Source organism: Sparus aurata, chromosome 22 (genome assembly GCF_900880675.1).
Source record: "Sparus aurata chromosome 22, fSpaAur1.1, whole genome shotgun sequence".
Classification (NCBI taxonomy): domain Eukaryota; kingdom Metazoa; phylum Chordata; class Actinopteri; order Spariformes; family Sparidae; genus Sparus; species Sparus aurata.
The window spans coordinates 25,744,391-25,759,639 of NC_044208.1; the positions used below are offsets into that span (position 1 = coordinate 25,744,391).

Sequence of the window (15,249 nt, forward strand, 5' to 3'; positions counted from 1 at the left end):
AAGGGCATTGATTTGAGGCGATTTGGATCCAGCCGAGGAGAGAGAGAGCGAGAGAGAGCGAGAGGGAGCACAGTTGATTTTCATTCCAGCCATCTAATCAGGGGCTGATTTACAACCAGGTTGCAAAGTGAATGTAATTACCAGCATTTAACTACTAGGTAGGTTGGAAAGCAGCAGTGCTCTGAGTGCTGCAGGACCAAAAGAATGAAAATCAACCCCTTCAGATGAGACTCGGCACTTCACCGTAGAAACAGACATGGGAAATAACTGTTTTCTATGAGTGGGTGTAAGGGAGACTTCAACTAAAAAAAAGATGTCTCCCAAAATCCGGACGCGCACTGAGCTCGGTGGTCCCTGCAGATCCCAGGACGGCTCCACTGTCCGTGCTGATGCTGTGAGAGTGCGAGGTGCAGCTCTGCGGGCGCATGCATTTGCGCGCAGTGGCGGGTGGGAGGCGCTGTAGGGCTTGCGTGAACGCAACAAAGTGAAAGGGGAGGAGCAGCGTCGGGGAGAAAAGTGGCCACACGGTGTGCCAGCCCGTCCGAGCAGTCGCTTACATCTCAGATCCGCCGCCGAGCAGGGAGCACAGCGAGACGCGTCTGCCAGCGAAGTCCCCGTCCACTCCACTTGGTGACGTGCGGAGCGGCGCACGGGCAGGCCACTTACCGAGCCGCGCACAGCCGCCACCGGCGCACACTCCCGTTCCTTTTGCTGTAAAATGCAACAGCAGTCTTTGCGGGATAAAGACAGCATTCACACGTAAAGCAGCGCCGTAGCGAAACAAGGACAAACGCCGGGGGACCGGAGCAGCGAGCGAGCGAGCGAGCGAGCGGCCGGGGAGGTAAGCGCTCACAGCCAGTCAGCGTAGGTGGAAAACAGTCGCCGCGCTGACTTTCATTTTTTTCTTCTTTCTTTTTTTTTGACGTGCTTTGTGTGAGGCAGGGGGAGTTTAGGCGGCGCACGGGCACTTGTCCTATCATGAATGAACGAGAGGAGGATCATCAGTTTCACTGCCATCCCTCTGCTGAGGACCATAGCCCACCAAATGGTGTGTGCGGCGCTCACGTTGTGCGCAAGCGCTCCTGCAAGGAGGAAAGAACTAACTTCACGTCTCAGGGATGGTGTTAGAAACTGAAAGGGCTAGTGGAATAGGAAGTGTGTGTGTGTGTGTTAAGGTGACTGCGACAGTTCAGGTAAAATTGGTCTAAAAAATACTCTAATATCTTTCATTACGCCTTTTAAGTGTGAGTAAACTATTGTGCAAAATATAGAAATTGATAAACTACCATGAACTGATGTCCTGTAGCTTTTGCTGTGCATGTTGCACACTTCCTCATAGTAAACAAAAGCGTCAACATGCCCAGTATTGTGCACAGATTTGCATCCTAGCTGTGCACACTCTGCAAGTGTATTTATAAAGATCCTATTATTCAGTCCTACAGATGTATGTAACTTGTGCTCCACACCACGCAGGGCTCACCCTCCAGACAACAAAGCATTACTCATCACAGGTCCCATGTGTTGTTGCACAGTGAAGGGCTCTACCCTTGGATGTGAAGTGGAGCACCGGCTGGAAAGGGACACGGTGCCTCTTCTGTGGCCAGAAAAAAAAAAAGTTACTGATGGTCCAACGACGAGCAGCGTTGCGTTAATTCTCTGGCGGGCGTGAGGGTGTTGATGAAAGAATGAGGTTGGTACTTATCATAGTATTATCACGGTGGATCAGCGGGTCCAAATTTAGCTGGATTTTTTTTTTTGTTTTTTTTTTCATCATCGACTCAACGCGCTCGTCAGTCCTCGCTGTTTTGGTTTTTTTTTGGCTCTTGGGCCTGTTTACAAGCCCCCGGCATGAGCCTGTGCTGCTATATATAAACGCATTGCACAGCCACCCAATTCCTAAATTGATGTGTTGTGATTGTGTTAATGGGGCGGACATGTGGGGCCAGGAGCAGGACGCACTTCCCCACCGATGACATTTGAAAACCTAGCAGGCTATCGTGAATCAAGGCGGGGGGGATTAAGGGCTTTAGTCCTAGTCCTCCCTGAACAGGCAGGGAGAGCTCTGCACTCGATAAGGTAAGACAATGCGCTTGCCTCAGAGCCGGGGCCATTTAGCGGGGGTCTTCTCACCTCATCCGCCGCTGCGTGTGACAGAGAATCGTCTCTGCATATTTAGAAGCAGCCGTCAGTGGAGGTGGAGGATTACGCAGCAGCAGGAAAAACACAAGTGTGCATGTGTGTGCGGTACAGTAGACTGCAGCCTCACCTCTGTGGATGTGCTGGGGGGGGGGGGGGGAAGCTTCTCCAGTTTTTGTCACAAGCTCCTTTTTTTTTTTTTGCAATAAACTCAATCAGGGATAATCCTCCTATATCAAACGTGATTTAGGTTGGCCTGGGGAACCGCTTTTGGCCTGAGGAATTCATTTAGAAATTACCCAGAGGCATTTATCCTATTAGTAAAGGCCAAGCGAAAGAAATGACTCCTGTTGTTATGGTCAGCAAATTACAATACGACGGCTCAAGGCTGTTTTATTTATATTCCGCCGAGAAGGAGAGGCTCTTCCGCAGGGCGAGGGGCTCATAATTTGATTGGTTGCGTCGTCCGTGCGCCGGGCTGTAAATGCAACCAAAGAAGGTAGGCAGAGATGGCACCCTGCGCTGTGTATTCTTGGATGAAGTTGTGATCCGCTGCTTTTTACGCCTCTGGTGATGGACTGCAGTTTAAAGGAGTCCAGAGAACAGAAGCTGTGCCAGCCAGGCCCCCCCCCCCTCAACCCCCCCCACTCCTACAAACAGGACCGCGGAAAGCCTGGTTCCACTCTGTGTTTCTCATGTAACAACAGTCGGAGAAACATAATGGTGCCTCGGCTGCTGTAAGGCAGCAGCTTGGACGAGATGGAGCCGTTTTTCCACCGTCTCTCCTCCTGAAGAGCGTGCATATGATGCTTGTGTTGATCCGCAGCACGCTCAGCACGGCAAAATAATAAATGTGTGAATGTAGCCGGCAATTATGCTGATTCTGGTGGAGCAGTGTGTATTAGAAGGCCAATCTGGACCAACCCGCCCCCAATCAAAATGAAAACGGAGAGCAATTGTGTGTGTGTGTGTGTGTGTGTGTCTTTTTGCTAGACAGTAGACTCCATTATCTCCAAGTCTTCCAAAAAAAAGATGTCCCTTTTTTTTTTTTTTTTTATAATTACACTTCAAGCATATTTTTTATTACATTTTCAATTTTTGCAGTGATTAAAATCTCGTCCACTGGCTGCTTTGAGTGCGTGCGTGTATCCTTTGTACAGTATAATTAACTGCTTTATCGCCGCAGATTATTATTTTTATAACGCCCATCCAGCAACGACCGAGAGAAGTTGCAATATTTGGCATTGGTGGAAAAGTACAAGCACTTTTTCTCTTTTTAAGGTTGTCGAAAATATCTGTGTCAATGTAGGATTGTTGAGACCAAGGCTGCACAATATAACTTCTCAGCCTTGACGTTGCAGTGTGCGCACGTGCAGTAGTTTCATTGAAGGACGTGCAATGTCAGTGCTTTTTTCTTGTTTTTTTTTTTTTTTTTTTATGCAATATGTCACAAAGGTTCTCTTTGTCCAAGACTAATCCTCAAGAGAAGTCTGTTTTATTATTATTATTACATTCATTAATCATTTTTGATGGATTTATCAAAGGAGGCAGGGTCCGCTTTGTTTGTTTAATAAGACACATTCTCCAGTAAAATCACCCAAACTATGCAGATTTTCTGTCACTGGCGAAAATGTGGATATTTTCCTGTTTTGGCACAGAAAAACAAAATATCATGACGTCAGTGTGTTCCACTTTCATGCCTCCCTTATTGACACGGTTTGTATCGATACACCGGTACCGGCTTTGTGCACCAGTGAGGTGACGCGTGCAGGCGTACACTCAAGCTCCGCCTCCTCCAGGTGTAAATCAACATCCAGTAAATGTTGTTGCACTTCACACAGTGTTGTTATATTTATCTTTCACGAGTGAGAAATGATGCTCACCTGGCTAAAAGTCTACTGGAGCTGGGTAGACGGTCGTTGCGCATGTATAGTTCCAGACAGCCGCCCCCACGCGCCAGAATCTCACATTTTAATTAAGTGAGATCTCTGGCGTGTGGAGGCAGCTTCTTTTGTAATTTTTTGGTTAAGAAAATTTTCAAAGGATGGAGCAAAAAAAAAAAGAAAAAACCTGTTGTAATTTGCACTGCTTAAATATCCGTCTGTCTGAAGCCGAAGGGTGTTGTGATCAAATTCTCATAGCGTGGCGACAAAGTGACATTAGGGAGGTGATTTTAATATTGAAATGATCTTGGTGTTATCTCCTCTTTGCAGAGCAGCCATCACGCAGGTTACACACACACACAGCTTGTCTCCCATCTTGTAACTTCACTGTCTTTTGGAAAGATGAATAATTATTTTTTGTGTCGTTTTTTTTTTTTGTGATTTTGTGACTTCCAGGTGGCACTCGGCTCACAGATGACAGCTTCTTTGGTGATTTTAACCTGCAGTGCGTGACTTTGCTGCAAAAAAACTGTTATAATACACAGCAACATTTACCCAGAGCTTAAACTAAATGCAGTGGAGAGGTCGGAGCACGTACGGCATATCTAATAATTGTTGGTGAAATAATAAATTAATTGATATTAGCAGAAGCATCCACGTTGGAGTATCAGGGCTGATGCTCCTCTTACATCTGTGCTGTAAACATGAAATGGCCTGTTAGCTTAGCCTAGCTTAGTTTAGCACATAAACCTTCATGGCTTTTTTACACCTGAAGCATAATATGTTCATTAGTAAGCTTCAGATGCACTTTCAGGTTGATTTTTGTAACCTTGCAACGATTTATCAATTAGTTGTCCACTGTTAATTTGACTCTGATTACAGATTAATCAGAAAAGTCTACATTTTCTGATTCTAGCTTCTTAAATGCGAGTATATTCTGCTCATCCATGACCGTTAACTGAATAGCTAATGATTGATCAATGGAGAAATTAATTGCCAGATAAACCGCCCATGAAAATAATTGTTAGTTGCAGCCCGTCCTTTACATAGAGCCGAGTTAGCTGTTCCCCTTTGTTTACAGTCTTTGTGGTGGTAGCAGTAGCTTCACATAACAATATCACACAATATCTTCTTATCAAACATATTCAAACATAAAGCCACAAACGTCAAAATATTCTTTTTTAGTTTTTGTTTTCGGTGGTTGGATTCTTTTGAGGTTTTCACGGCTCGTACCAGAGCGCTGAAGTGATGTATCTCTTAGTTCTTAGAGACTGTGTAACCACACTCGCCAACCTTGAGACATTTCAGAAGTCAGGAAATATTTCTTTAACCAAAGCACTTTTAAAGACTAAAAGAAAGAAAAGTAACACTGCAAAGGCTTTTTTTTCCCCCTGCAAAGTACTTTTTCAATTAAGCTTTTCATTCTCAGGAAAGAACGCAGATTAATACACCTGCCCCTAACCCTTGAGATTCCGTTCACGCCACCGCCGCCACGACGGTGTGTGACGTCGGTGTGTGACCCCTTGCGAATGACAGAAAGAATCAGTTTTCACATCACGCCTGCCACATTCCTTTCAAAACCTGCCGCGAGAAAGTGGAATTCTTCAAAACTCTGCTGTCGCATTTCTTGTCTCTTCTCCATTTCTCTAATCATCTCTCGCTCGGCGAGGAGGACGAGGTGCAACATCTCAGCACACTACATGCTGTACTCTGCCAGAAACAGGTTGCGAAAACTAGAAGGGGAAAAAAGGCGTGAAAATCTGTCATAAATCGAGAGGAATACAGGAGAATTGGGAGGAAAACGAGTGTCTCCTGGGAAAAATCAGAAGGGTTGGCGAGCGTGGGTGTTAAAATAATTCTTTTTACACCTTAATTCCATTTGAACCTATTCACAGCGTACTTGTTGGTGCCTACTTGTGCTCGCATTTGTTCCATTTGAAACTTCCATTTTGATGCTTCATTGCATTAAGAAATGGAAGCTCATCAGGGATAGATGCCACATGAGTGGTTGTGCAGCATTCTTATCAAGGCATGCTTATCAAGTTTTGAAACAACAGCCGCACCCAAGCCTCGCCGCGGCCCGCGGGCAGGTTAATTGTTCTGACACCGACGCCACCATTGTTTTATTAGCGTATCAAAGGTAACAGGCTTGATGGCAAAGAGAGTTGGGAGAACGCTTGATCTGTCTTGAGTTGGTTGGCTGTGTGCAGCTTTGATATCTGGAGGATGAAGGGAGTTTCCAGTGAGAGAAGCAGATTCAGGCCACGTTTGTTTGTCATCAGGCAGGCAGAGCAACACCTGTAAATAATTTGTGTTCATTTCTAATTTTACTTCTGTAGCCAGAGTATGTAGCGAGCCGTCAAGGAACTTTCCACACAAATAGTTTACTTTCTTTAAAGGAGCAGTATGTAAGAACTGTCGACTTCATACCTAAAACAGAGTATCAAAAAAGTTACTGCCAACTTTAGCTGCTGTTAGCTTGTTAGCTCGGTTAGCCGTGCATCTAGTGGTGCAGTACAGACTGGGTTTACAGAGCGCGACTCGAGCAGGAGTGTTGGTCTGCGAGGAGCCAGGGCTAGCTGGTTAGCATGCTAACGTCAGTAGTTATCGCTGCATTACAACGCTCGTCCAAACTGGATTCTTCACATTCTGCAGATCATTTAAAATCACTTTTCAAAGAAAGAACGTTACTGATAAAGCTCTCCCTCATTACTGATCCATTTTCTCAGGGATTTGTTCAAACATTTCAGGATAAAATGTATATATCTTTTTCCGACAGCGCCTATTAGGTCCTCTGCCGTGTCCGCCGCAGCCTTTACGCTCCCTTTGATGGCTTTCTGTGGCGAATATGCTGCAGAATATTTAGCATCCGAGGTTATTACAAAGCATAATACACTCGCTAATGTACACGGGGCAAAAGGCCACGAGCGACTGCCGTGCTTCCCGAGCTCTTTAGAGATCAGTGAACTATGAAAGGCAGTCTCTTCAGCTGCCCTCTCCAACACAGTCGCTGAAGGGCTAGTGATGCTCGTATCGTATTTCTAAAAAGCCTGCAGTTTCCCTGTTCAGAGACCCAAATGGTCTCTAAATGCACTAAGCTCTGAACCTCCTACGTCCATGGAGACTTGAGTCGGTGGCTCCCTTTCACATGTTACTCTGCGCCATATAAATACTATTTTTAATAGTGTTTCAAAGATACATTTAATGGGATTTGTTGAATATTTCTTCTTTAATAATACACATGATGATTTTATTAGTAAAGAACAGGTTTTGCAGATTCCATTATCTCATTTGCTTATTACCTATTATGATGAAATAAAAGCCAAAGAAACCCACCAGTGATGATTTTGTCCTCTATGGATCCATCCATGTTTTGTCCAGCACTGTACCGCTCACGTACGCGCCACATTCGTCGAGAGCAGCCTGTGTGTAAGCCCACGTCCTAGTGTTATTGTTGCCTTAATATTTTTCTATGTAGTCCATCAGCCGTGCTTTCCAGGAAGCCGAGCCAAGCTCCGCTGCCTGACAAAATGCTGAGACTCATTAGGCCCTGAGCAAGCAAGCTGACACCGAGAGCCAGCCGCCAAGGGCCGCACTTACCAGATAGGGACCCAATTCCAAATTTGCCCATTGCTTTAACCCAATGTCATTTCACGTGGTGTTTGGGAAATATTTGATTTCTTGCAAAAAGAAAGAAAAAGGAGAAGGGAAAAAAAAGCCAAGTTAGTCTCTCAGAGGAGAGAAATTTAAACCATTACGATCATTTTAATGCCCACACAAATGGCTCAAATTCACTTGACATGTTTGGAGACAGGCGGGTGAGGATTTGGTTTGGACTCCAGCCTTGTTGAGGCTTCATCCCATGGCCCCTGCAGTCTGCGAGCCTGCTGTGCGGTGAGAGGCTCCGTGGGGGGCAGGTTAAGCCTGTTAGCCCCATATGATGTCACCGCAGGTTCGCTTCACGGACGGGGGGGCGGGCGGGCGGGGAGGGGTTGGGGAAGGGAGGCGGTCGTGGAAAATCTTTCCCATCTTGTCGCTCATCGCCACAGTCGCACAACTACTGCCTACTGTTTATGCAAGATCCCATTAAGCCCGGCTGCAGGAGCAGATCTGCTCTCGCGGCTATCTGACAGCCACAGCTCCCCCGGCATCTTTTATGAACCTCAGTCATTTTAATAAGGTGTATTATACTATCTTACCCTTGCTTTGGAACAAACATCATCTATAATAAAGTATAAAATCTGTTCTTGGTATGTCTGGGCTGTTAAAAAATGCAGGATATACCAGCCATTATTTGAGAGCGAAATGGCCCTCAGAAAGGACATGGATGCATTATGTAATAATTTATTTGAAATTGAATAATTGAATCTGCCTTGAGGAGAAGCGCAGCTTAAGAAGGAGGGGGCCTGCTGGAACAGGTTTTGAGGTGGAATGTCAGACTTGAACCAGCTCTGCGCGCTTGAGGCAAACCAGACTTCAAATTACTTCAAGAGGAAAACAAATTTCACCGGTCACTGAAGTCACTTGAACTCATTTCCTCCCCCCCCCCCCCCCCTCGCCTTTTCTTCTGGGAACCATGGGAAATTACAATAAAAACTATTTGAGCTTTTGCTACTGTCATTTAAGTGGTGCCACTGCATTTGGTATATAGCTTATGTGTGACGGTAATTGCGCTGCCGAGTGTTTTTTCTAGCCTCCATTTCCGTCATTCATCTTTGTGTTCGCGAGCAAACAAAGCAAATTAAAATGTTTAGAAAGTATTTAATACCGAGCCGTCTGGGTAATCTCCTCAAATCAATATATAACCATGAAGAAGAACCAGCGCCGACAGGTTCTTGTTTCCGTGCATCTGTAGCGATATCGCCGCTTCTTAATCCTCCGCCGTGTGTTTTTTTTTTGTGTTTTCTTTTGAGGCGACTTCTCATTCTGCAACTCTAAATCATTTGTCTCCGGTAAGGAATGAACATGTAAATGGTTCGGCGTTAATAGAAGCGTACACAACAGCGACTTACAGCCATGTCTGATTTGCATACTCCGACTGTGCGAGTTGAAAGGTGGCTTTTGAGTTAAGAGGATACATAAATCATGCATTCGCGGGAGGTGTGATGTGCATCGGTAATAACACCCTATTTACAACCTGTTTGTCTTAGCCCGGATGCATTCTTCCCTTCCAAGGTCTGGAGCAGCTTATAAAAGATTGGCCCCCATCCCAACCACCTAATGCTGTGCTGCATGTACTCCAGCGTTGATTAATTCATGCTGGCAGTAGATTTTTTATTTTTTTTCCCCTGTATAAATACCTGCAGCACAATGACCAGGGTCATTAATTGTATTTAGTAATTACCGCACGACGACTGGCAGCAAATAATAATAATAATAATAATGAAAAAAAAGAAAAAAAGGCTGTTTTCATTCGCTGAAAATTGCGCTCCGGCTGTCTGTCAGGGGGGTCCAGCTGTTGCCACTGATGCACGGAGAATGATGAAAAATGTCTGCGGCGTCACGTTCGTTCGAATGGGTGTCAGTGGGTCACCTGAAATATCAAAACAGGACGTTGGAGACTTTGTGGGTGGGGTTAAAAAGTAGAGGGACTCCTGGTCACGCTGCCACGCTTTTTGCTCAAGTGGAAAAAAAAAAGCTTACTTAACCCCTCTTTACATCATTTCACTACATTGGAGAGGGCTTGAGAGTCGGGCCGATCGGCGCTCATATCTGCAGCCAAAGCAAATGAACAGCGAGAAAAATCCATGAGAGAGAAGTAAACTCCTGCTTGGACACACATGAAGGGCGGGCGGGCGCGTTTTTCTGCCGCGGCCTCGTAAATTTTATGCGCCGCAGTTTTCAGGCTGTTTTCTTGTAGTCAAAGAGCACGCAGGCATTCCGCTGCGATAAAAAAAACCAGACCGTAATGTTAATAAGACGGCGGCTGAAGGTGGCGTTGTAAAGATAGCTTTTGTCGTTGCGCGGCGCCCGCGGGCCTCAGTGTGATTTTATAGATTTTTCTCCGTGTAGACATTCCTATTTCTCAGCATTTGCAAGATAGGCCGATCCACTCCTTCTCGCTCTCTCTCTCTGTTTCTCTCTCCGGACATGAATTCATCGCCGCTTGGAAGAGAAGCCTTTTGATTTTTTACGAGAGAAATCTTTAAACTGCAGTTGCACCGGTCAGCGGTCATTTGACAGTCTGGCTGCTCAGAATCTGCAGCTTCGGGAGTAGAACCCTTTTGCTTTGTTTTCATTTTGACTCGATGGCCCTCACACCCCGAAACGAGAAGCCCACCCGGCCCTCCGCGAGCCACAGCCAGGCAACTCGACGGCAGCCGAGTTTGATTATTAATGGCGGGTCTCTATCTCTCAGGCCCTAATTGGTCTGCTGATTGCTGAGCTTTCTGATTAAGAAATGCCATTAAAATTGATGTATCATGCTTCCAAGTGTTTTTCTCCCGGCGAGATAGCTCCTTCAATCAATTGATAATTACACAGATGATGTATAGCTGGGGATTCATTTTGACAAGTTTTACAATAATTGGCGTGGTGTGACTTTTCTTTTTCCGTATGTCGTTGGACAAAATGAACCAAAAAAACAACAACATTTTAATTATGTTTTGATGCTGTAGCAGAGAGGCCCCCCCCCCCCCCCCCCAAAAAAAAATCATTTAATTGTTCCGCATTAATCTGCATCCTCCCAAAGAAGGTTAATATTTTTAATTACAGGCGGCATCTATCGGTTTATATGCAGCATTTATCTGTTACCTGCGAGTTACGGCGGCAGTTTCTCATTTTGAATATCGTTCGGCGGGCGACTTGTTAAACGCGAGCGGCATGTTTGTCATTACGGATGCGCTCGTAGGTAATTAGAGGAAGGGAAGACAAAAATAATCTATAGGGAGAAGTCAATGAGGTAGCTAATGGTTTTTGCATTGTGCCGAGTTAATGGGAACTATCTCTAATTTCATGGCAAAGTAAGCATTTTTCCTACGGGGTTTTAACTCATTTTCTAGTTTTGAAGGAAGAAATGTCAGGGCTTTGTTTACACAAAAAAGTGTTTAGGCTCAGTGTAATCGCTGGTTACACGGTATTTTAATCTCCATTACATGAAACCAATGCTATAGTGTGTGTTTATGCGGAGTGGTGCGTCTCTGGGAGATGTTGAATCACTGTTTTTGTGGTTTTTAAGCGAACGCACGATGGAGAGAGGCGGCAGCGGAATGTAATATCCATCATAACGTCCTTAACTATCTGTAAAACACGCACAGTTGGTCACTAGCTTTTAAATGAAACGCCACTTATTTCTGACAACGTCACATAAACAGCCATATGTCAGAACTTTGTTTCAGACTCGCTCTACGCGCGACAGCAGACGCTTATTTTAGCTCCATAAACCGACAGCGGAAAGAATTGGTTTTATATCAGCGAGCTACTGTCCTTTATCATCCTCTCGTGGAGGATTTGGCAAAGGTAGCTGTTTCCATTCCTGCACGATCATCACAATGGAAATCAGACGTTTTTTTTTTTCTTTTTTTTGCAGAAACATGCCTCGGTTCACCATTTTTTTTCCCCTTTAAAAAAAGAAAAAAAAAAAGAAAAATGCAGTCAAAATCATGCTCTACAGGCTATTAAGTCCGACGTGATGTATGCGCCTCGGAACTAGAGTCAGCAAAACATGACGAATGAGCGTTCAGTAACATTTCACTTTCTCTGGAAGGTTTTCCTCGTCTGCTTCGCCTCACACATGTGGTCCTCCTCTGCAGCCAAGTCTGAGAACTGTCTTTTAACGCCAGTGTGCTGTTTTTGAAGCAGTACGGATTCTGAAACCTTTTGACTTGTTTTTCCAAAAAGAAAAAAAAGAAGTAATTTTCGGCAGCATACATTAAGAAGAGGCAAACACTTTAAGGTTTCATTCAGTTATACGAGAGGGTTTGAAAGGAAGGGTTCTCTCTGAGTGCTGCATTTCATCAAATTACAGCCTACAACTTATTTTTTGGTTCTGATAAAATGAACCTAATGTACTTTCTTTTATTTCTGTACTCCACAAGCTGCCTGATTTACTTGTACTTTTTAGCGAGAAGTTGCCTGCGTCTCCCAGAATGACTTTTGGAGAGTCTCCAGCCGGCGTACATGAACATGCCCCGCAGATTTCTTCGGCTGTGGGCTTTTAAGCGTAGGTAGAGAGAAAAAGCAGTAATCCTAGTAATCCTGGAGAAGGCAGAGCGAGAGGTTTTTCCAGCTGAGGGGGGGGGAAAAAAAGAAAAAACAGGATTCACAGCCTGTAAAGTTCAACATTGCATTCTGGTTTATGGAGGCTGCTCTGGAGAAGAAAGCTGTAATTCTACCTGATCTGTGATGGATTTCGCTCTCTGTGATTGTAAAGGTTAGAAATAGAAGCTCCCCCGCTGTCTTTTTTTTGATATTGAGAGGGTCTTCTATGAAAGCTTGATGGTAAAGGAGACGTACTGTGCTCATTTTCAGGTTCACAATTTTATTTTCGGCTACTGTTAGAAGAGATTTACATGCTTTAAATGCTCATTCTCATGTTGTCACTGCTGCAGCACGGTGTGAAATGCTCTGTTGTAGCTTTTGTCTCCTTTTTAAAGGTGCAATATGTAGTTTTGGGAAAAGATTCATGCTGTTTTACTTTGTTTATATCGGCCGAACGCTGCCACCTTGCCGGCTTCAAATACTGTTCTGGGGACCTTATTTTCCTCTGAGAACAGTTAAGGAAAAGTAAATATTTCTGAGGTTTTATAATTACTTCATTAATATTGAAAATATTGAGATCCTGAGTTTGAATTTCTTCTCCAAAACTACCCTTCTGAAATACTGAACCTCTTCTGAGACTGACCCAGCATCACTTACAATAACGGAGCAGCAGAACTTAATCAATTCTCACGTGCCAAACTAGCCACAAGGCACAAATAATGCAGATGTGTGACTTTGTGACGTCGTATGATGTCACAGAGTCACGGGATTAAAGGCGGGACTACTGGCGAGGCGTTCCAGGAGCAGTGTTTTCTGCGGGAGAGAGGAGCTTCTGTTTGCGCAGACTTTGACCTTTTTACGTGCTCAAGAATCTATAAAACACGCAATGGAAAAAGCATAATAAGTGTCCTTTTTAATATTGACTTTCGGGTCATTAGCTGCAGCACGAAACGTTAACTTTTTAACTTTTAGAACAAGAAAAATACACCATCAGAACATCACAATGTTCTGTAGCCGGCAGATTCCAGCTCCCTTTTTGTGACGCTGATCTTCATTCCTTTCATTGACTGTGATCAAGTCGTAAAACTCAGAGTAATAAAGGATGTCTGCCGGGCTTCTCTTCTTCCCCCTCTTTCCTTCTTTTCAACATTAAAAACATGCCCTTGTAGGCTGATTCCAAACAGAAGCGCAGACTCTTTCACACACACGCACACAAACAGCGACATGCGGTGACTTCCAAAGGCTGCCACCGCCGAGGAGTCAGATGATCGCTGATTTTTCTTTTTTTTTATTTATTCCTTTTTTTGCGAACACAAGTGCTGTTGTTGCGTTGGACAATGAGGGCCTTTCAAGAATCTCTCACACGCGAACCCTTTCTTTTGTCATCATCTTTTTAAAAAAAAAGAAAATAGAAGAAGGGAGCCTTGAGTTTTGCATGTAATTGTAGTAATTTTTTATTTCCGCTCAGGCATACATCGGCTACCGATCCCTGAGAGCCAACTGCAAAACCATATGCCATCAGTTTGACCTTTTCCACCGCCAAATTATCTGCTGTTGACCTCTAACGTTCTCTCAGGACGGTCTGAGAGAAACGCACGTCTCTGCGGAGTCATTTATCTCTTCTCCAGACCAAAGATTACTCTAATAAATCTCTTGATGCAGATTGTTCAACACTTGAATGAGCTCTTTTTTTTTTTTTTTTTCTCCATTCTTTTGAGTGAAGGGATGCAGATTTTTTTTTTTTTTTTTTTTCCCCCCCGTCATTAACAGATGGCGAGCGAGAGAATATTAGTGCCAGATTTATGGCTGTTTTCATTTCATTTTCAGCTTTAAAGCGGTTTGTTCACCGACTGTTATTGTTTCTGCAGGTGTAGACGGCAACACTCAAAAGATCTAATTTGTCTGTGATGAGCATCCCCATCCACCAGAGACCAAAGGTACGGTAAGCTATGAAAAGCTCATTATCTTATGTCCCAATAAACATTTTATTATGCCGCAGACAAGCCACACAGCGTGATACAGAAACACAATAAAATATGAGTCAGTCATATTCTGGCTCATCGTTTTATTGTTCACGTCTGTTTTTCCCTTTGAAACAATTCTGGACAATTGTCGTTTTTAGTAATTGTACTGGAATTATTATTATCGTGGTAAAACATAATTGATTTATCAAAGGAATAATAAACTCTAGTCGAGTCATAACTTGACAAATTCCACTTTTTTCAATCTTAATGTGCGGCACTTGATCCTTCGATGCAGCTCGCTGTGCGTTGTGTGTGTACACGTTCTGTGGTGTTGGCCCGGTTTAGCGGGGGGTTGATCGCCTAGAATTATTTGATATATAGCGTCATTAATTCTGCTTGACTTCCCCGCCGTGTCCACAAAATGAGCTATGTGTGTCTTTGTTTCTCCTCCCCGCAATGATCTCGCAACTCTGTCAGCGAGCAAGACCAAGCGGGTCTCCAAGCAATTACAGCGTTAGAGCCTGATCTCGGGTCATTGAGAGATAGGATTACTCCTGGACCCCAGGAATGTACAGACCCCTCTGGTGGTCTGCTCACCGCTGATGAAATAGAATTGAATTAATGGGGTTACCCACTGCGAGGACTGATTAGAACGACATACTGCCTTTGATCCCTGAGCGAGGTGACCAGGCTTGGGCGCCACAGGCACATGAAGGGGGGGGGTTGGGGCTTTGTGTCTGTGTATAAGCATGTGTGTGCACCCCATCCCGGGTCAGTGCACCACTGACGAACAGGACTCATTATGTGTGCGCTCTCTGCTGGGGTTCAACCCTCACTTGGGGGGCTCCAGGTGTAAAAATCGCTCGATGCCGTTTGGTTTACGCGCTGGCGGAAGGCTGCTCCCACCGTGGCCTCCGTGGTCCGAAGCCGCGGTGGTCCACGCTGCGTTCAGCTTCGCAGTCTGGCGAATTAACCGGAGTGCTGCTGCATACATTTTTTTTCAAGGCTCACCTGCGATCACACCTGCAGCTTGTGCCATGCATTTTGAATCGCGGTGTCTCGGCTCT

The 15,249-nt window shown here is 44.7% G+C and overlaps 1 protein-coding gene across 4 annotated transcripts in view; it reads left to right on the forward strand.

Annotated features, from left to right (window-relative positions):
* The first annotated feature begins 511 nt into the window (after positions 1-511).
* Positions 512-15,249, forward strand: part of klhl29 (kelch like family member 29) — a 224,824-nt gene continuing 210,086 nt past the window's right edge. For 2 of the 4 annotated variants that reach the window (XM_030405480.1, XM_030405484.1), the window contains exons 1-2: positions 512-841; positions 14,087-14,155. The gene's annotated coding sequence lies outside the window, so the exon portion shown is untranslated. Of the gene's footprint in view, positions 842-14,086; positions 14,161-15,249 lie in introns of all 4 variants that reach the window. The other 2 variants (XM_030405482.1, XM_030405483.1) reach the window with 2 other exon arrangements.